This window comes from Capra hircus, chromosome 7, assembly GCF_001704415.2.
Source record: "Capra hircus breed San Clemente chromosome 7, ASM170441v1, whole genome shotgun sequence".
In the NCBI taxonomy this organism is placed as follows: Eukaryota; Metazoa; Chordata; class Mammalia; order Artiodactyla; family Bovidae; genus Capra; species Capra hircus.
Window position 1 is genome coordinate 78752357 of NC_030814.1, and position 6280 is coordinate 78758636.

Genomic DNA, 6280 nt, shown 5'->3' on the forward strand with positions numbered 1-6280 from the left:
ATATAAACCCGAACCCAAAACAATAAAGTAAATGGTAACGGGATCATACTTATCAATAATTACCTTAAACGTAAATGGGTTGAACGCCCCAACCAAAAGACAAAGACTGGCCGAATGGATACAAAAACAAGACCCCTCTATATGCTGCTTACAAGAGACCCACCTCAAAACAAGGGACACATACAGACTGAAAGTGAAAGGCTGGAAAAAGATATACCACGCAAATAGAGACCAAAAGAAAGCAGGAGTGGCAATACTCATCTCCGATAAAATAGACTTTAAAACAAAGGCTGTGAAAAGAGACAAGAAGGCCACTACATCATGATCAAAGGATCAACCCAAGAAGAAGATATAACAATTATAAATATATATGCACCCAATATCGGAGCACCGCAATATGTAAGACAAATGCTAATAAGTATGAAAGGGGAAATCAACAATAACACAATAATAGTGGGAGACTTTAATACCCCACTCACACCTATGGACAGATCAACTAAACAGAAAATTAACAAAGAAACGCAAACTTTAAATGATACATTAGATCAGTTAGACCTAATTGATATCTATAGGACATTTCACCCCAAAACAATGAATTTCACCTTTTTTTCAAGTGCTCATGGAACCTTCTCCAGGATAGATCACATCCTGGGCCATAAATCTAAACTTGATAAATTCAAAAAAACCGAAATCATTCCAAGCATCTTTTCTGACCATAATGCATTAAGATTAGATCTCAATTACAGGAGAAAAACTATTAAAAATTCCAACATATGGAGGTTGAACAACACACTTCTGAATAACCAACAAATCACAGAAGAAATCAAAAAAGAAATCAAAATATGCATAGAAACTAATGAAAATGAAAACACAACAACCCCAAACCTGTGGGACACTATAAAAGCAGTGCTAAGAGGAAAGTTCATAGCAATACAGGCATACCTCAAGAAACAAGAAAAAAGTCAAATAAATAACCTAACTCTACACCTAAAGCAACTAGAAAAGGAAGAGTTGGAGAACCCCAGAGTTAGTAGAAGGAAAGAAATCTTAAAAATTAGGGCAGAAATAAATGCAAAAGAAACAAAAGAGACCATAGCAAAAATCAACAAAGCCAAAAGCTGGTTCTTCGAAAGGATAAATAAAATTGACAAACCATTAGCCAGACTCATCAAGAAGCAAAGAGAGAAAAATCAAATCAATAAAATTAGAAATGAAAATGGAAAGATCACAACAGACAACACAGAAATACAAAGGATCATAAGAGACTACTATCAGCAGTTATATGCCAATAAAATAGACAACGTGGAAGAAATGGACAAATTCTTAGAAAAGTACAATTTTCCAAAACTGAACCAGGAAGAAATAGAAAATCTTAACAGACCCATCACAAGCACGGAAATTAAAACTGTAATCAGAAATCTTCCAGCAAACAAAAGCCCAGGTCCAGACGGCTTCACAGCTGAATTCTACCAAAAATTTCAAGAAGAGCTAACACCTATCCTACTCAAACTCTTCCAGAAAATTGCAGAGGAAGGTAAACTTCCAAACTCATTCTATGAGTCCACCATCACCCTAATACCAAAACCTGACAAAGATGTCACAAAAAAAGAAAACTACAGGCCAATATCACTGATGAACATAGATGCAAAAATCCTCAACAAAATTCAAGCAATCAGAATCCAACAACACATTAAAAAGATCATACACCATGACCAAGTGGGCTTTATCCCAGGGATGCAAGGATTCTTCAATATCCGCAAATCAATCAATGTAATTCACCACATTAACAAATTGAAAAATAAAAACCATATGATTATCTCAATAGATGCAGAGAAGGCCTTTGACAAAATTCAACATCCATTTATGATAAAAACTCTCCAGAAAGCAGGAATAGAAGGAACATACCTCAACATAATAAAAGCTATATATGACAAACCCACAGCAAACATTATCCTCAATGGTGAAAAATGGAAAGCATTTCCCCTAAAGTCAGGAACAAGACAAGGGTGCCCACTTTCACCGCTACTATTCAACATAGTTCTGGAAGTTTTGGCCACAGCAATCAGAGCAGAAAAAGAAATAAAAGGAATCCAAATTGGAAAAGAAGAAGTAAAACTCTCACTGTTTGCAGATGACATGATCCTCTACATGGAAAACCCTAAAGACTCCACCAGAAAATTACCAGAGCTAATCAATGAATATAGTAAAGTTGCAGGATATAAAATCAACACACAGAAATCCCTTGCATTCCTATACACGAATAATGAGAAAGTAAAAAAAGAAATTAAGGAAACAATTCCATTCACCATTGCCACAGAAAGAATAAAATACTTAGGTATATATCTACCTAAAGAAACTAAAGACCTATATATAGAAAACTATAAAACACTGATGAAAGAAATCAAAGAGGACACGAATAGATGGAGAAATATACCATGTTCATGGATCAGAAGAATCAATATAGTGAAAATGAGTATACTACCCAAAGCAATTTACAAATTCAATGCAATCCCTATCAAGCTACCAGCAATATTTTTCACAGAACTAGAACAAATAATTTCAAGATTTGTATGGAAATACAAAAAACCTCGAATAGCCAAAGCAATCTTGAGAAAGAAGAATGGAACTGGAGGAATCAACTTGCCTGACTTCAGGCTCTACTACAAAGCCACAGTCATCAAGACAGTATGGTACTGGCACAAAGACAGACATATAGATCAATGGAACAAAATAGAAAGCCCAGAGATAAATCCACACACATATGGACACCTTATCTTTGACAAAGGAGGCAAGAATATACAATGGAGTAAAGACAATCTCTTTAACAAGTGGTGCTGGGAAAACTGGTCAACCACTTGTAAAAGAATGAAACTAGATCACTTTCTAACACCGCACACAAAAATAAACTCAAAATGGATTAAAGATCTAAATGTAAGATCAGAAACTATAAAACTCCTAGAGGAGAACATAGGCAAAACACTCTCAGACATAAATCACAGCAGGATCCTCTATGATCCACCTCCCAGAATACTGGAAATAAAAGCAAAAATAAACAAATGGGATCTAATTAAAATTAAAAGCTTCTGCACAACAAAGGAAAATATAAGCAAGGTGAAAAGACAGCTTTCTGAATGGGAGAAAATAATAGCAAATGAAGCAACTGACAAACAACTAATCTCAAAAATATACAAGCAATTTATGCAGCTCAATTCCAGAAAAATAAACGACCCAATCAAAAAATGGGCCAAAGAACTAAATAGACATTTCTCCAAAGAAGACATATGGATGGCTAACAAACACATGAAAAGATGCTCAACATCACTCATTATTAGAGAAATGCAAATCAAAACCACAATGAGGTACCACTTCACACCAGTCAGAATGGCTGCGATCCAAAAATCTGCAAGCAATAAATGCTGGAGAGGGTGTGGAGAAAAGGGAACCCTCCCTACACTGTTGGTGGGAATGCAAACTAGTACAGCCACTATGGAGAACAGTGTGGCGATTCCTTAAAAAATTGCAAATAGAACTACCTTATGACCCAGCAATCCCACTCCTGGGCATACACACTGAGGAAACTAGAATTGAAAGAGACGCATGTACCCCAATGTTCATCGCAGCACTGTTTATAATAGCCAGGACATGGAAACAACCTAGATGTCCATCAGCAGATGAATGGATAAGAAAGCTGTGGTACATATACACAACGGAGTATTACTCAGCCGTTAAAAAGAATTCATTTGAATCAGTTCTGATGAGATGGATGAAACTGGAGCCAATTATACAGAGTGAAGTAAGCCAGAAAGAAAAACAGCAATACAGTATACTAACACATATATATGGAATTTAGAAAGATGGCAATGACGACCCTGTATGCAAGACAGCAAAAAAGACACAGATGTGTATAACGGACTTTTGGACTCAGAGGGAGAGGGAGAGGGTGGGATGATTTGGGAGAATGGCATTCTAACATGTATACTATCATGTAAGAATTGAATCGCCAGTCTATGTCTGACGCAGGATACAGCATGCTTGGGGCTGGTGCATGGGGATGACCCAGAGAGATGTTATGGGGAGGGAGGTGGAGGGGGGTTCATGTGTGGGAACGCATGTAAGAATTAAAGATTTTAAAATTAAAAAGAAAAGAAAGTAAGACCAAAATCTTTGTCATGATCTCTCTAGCCTCTCACAAAATGCTTGGCATACATACTAGGTAGTCAATAAATACATTCTGAACTGACAGAAGTTCACAGGTCAACAAAGAATATGTCAACAAAGAGCTTTTAAAATTCATTGAGTTTATTGTAGAGAGACACGAATGAGTTTTCCAGTTACTAAAGAATGTTCTTTAAAAAGGTAATTATTGCTATCATAAACATCCTTCACTCAACAGTAAGCTTTTTTAAGTCAGAAAAGAGTTTCTATTTTCATATTTCCAGAACTCTAAAAGTGACTGATACATAGCTGTTATCCAATAACTTTTTAATAACTTAATGTATATCAAAATTAGATACAATACTCTAGAATCTTCATGATATAAATTAATGTGACTTGATTTTTTAGACACTATTTGTATCTTACTCTGCTGCTGCTGCTGCTGCTAAGTTGCTTTAGTCGTGTCCGACTCTTCGCGACCCCATGGACTGCAGCCTACCAGGCTCCTCCGTCCATGGGATTTTCCAGGCAAGAGTACTAGAGTGGGTTGCCATTGCCTTCTCCAATCTTACTCTAGTTTATACCTAATATTCTGCCCAAACTATCCGTATTACTCTCACAAAATTCTCCTTAAAGCTATCATGAGTGTCATGGAGTAGCACCAGTTCTTCCAATTATCTAACAATAGATAGGTTTGTTGAGGTCTGAAAGCACTGACTTATTAAATTAATTAGTAGCACTTATTTCTGTCAGAAGTACTGCCATTATCAACATCTTTATTAAGATGGTCTCATTCCTTTTTGCTGAACCAAAACTTCTGTGACCTAGGTTACTCTTTCACAGAGCTTTAAGAACCAGCTAGCCTTACACTTATCTGTAATCCATCTGTTTCTCACTATTCTGATCCAAATGGGCCACTTTGATGAGATGCTCCACAGAATGGAGACTTGGTCTTTTATATGTTCCACTTAAAAATGGATGTTGGTATCACTAATTATTAGAGAAAACAAATCAAAACTACAATGATTTATCACCTTAAACTGGTCAGGATGGCCATCATCAAAAAATCTACAAAAATAAATGCTGGAGAGGGTGAAGAGAAAAGAGAACCCTCATCAACTTTTGGTTGGAATGTAAATTAGCACAGCCCCTAAGCAGAGTAGTATGAAGCTTCCTTAAAAAATTAAAAATAGAGTCACTATATGATCCAGTGATTCCACTCCTGGGCCTATCTCTGGAAAAAAAAAAACTATAATTGGAAAAGACACATGCACCCCAATGTATATTGTAGCACTATTTACATTAGTTAAGACTTGGAAGCAACCCAAGTATCCCTTGACAGAGGTATGGATAAAGAAGGTGTGGTACACATATACAATTAAATATTACTCAGCCATTAAAAAAAAAAGAAGGAAATAAAGTCATTTGCAGCAACATGGATGGACCTAGAGATTATCATACTGAGTGAAGTAAGCCAGAAAGAGAAAGATAAATATCAGATGAAATTGCTTATATGTGGGATCTAAAAAATTGATACAAATGGACTTATTTACAAAGCAGAAATAGACTCACAGACATAGAAAACAAATTTATGGTTACCAAAGGGTAAAGGGGTGGAGGTGCTTTCACATATTAGGAGCTCAATATATGAATTAATGAATGGATAGATGGATGGATGAAAAAATAACATTGTTCTAATACTGGTGGCTTTTTAATGATTAAACAGCATATATGGTAGATATTATTATACAGATATAAAAACCTCTGGAATAACACTTGGTATCATTACAATTGTATTCAAGAGGATTTTATATCTGTACATTAATATTTACCAAATGTGCCATTTTATCATTAAAACACCACCAGTAACAGAGCAATCTGTGATTTTATTCTGGGCTTCCTGATGGCTCACTCTAGCATCCTTCCATCCATCCATCCACCCATTCATCCATTCAAGTGAAGGAAAGAAATCCAGCCACATCCTTTCCTCCTAAAAGAGGACTACATGCAAGATCTATTTTTTTCTGTGGTTCTTCAGTTCAGTTCAGTCACTCAGTTGTGCCCAACCCTCAGCAACCCCATGGACTGCAGCTTTCCAGGCTCCTCCATCCATAGGATTTGCCAG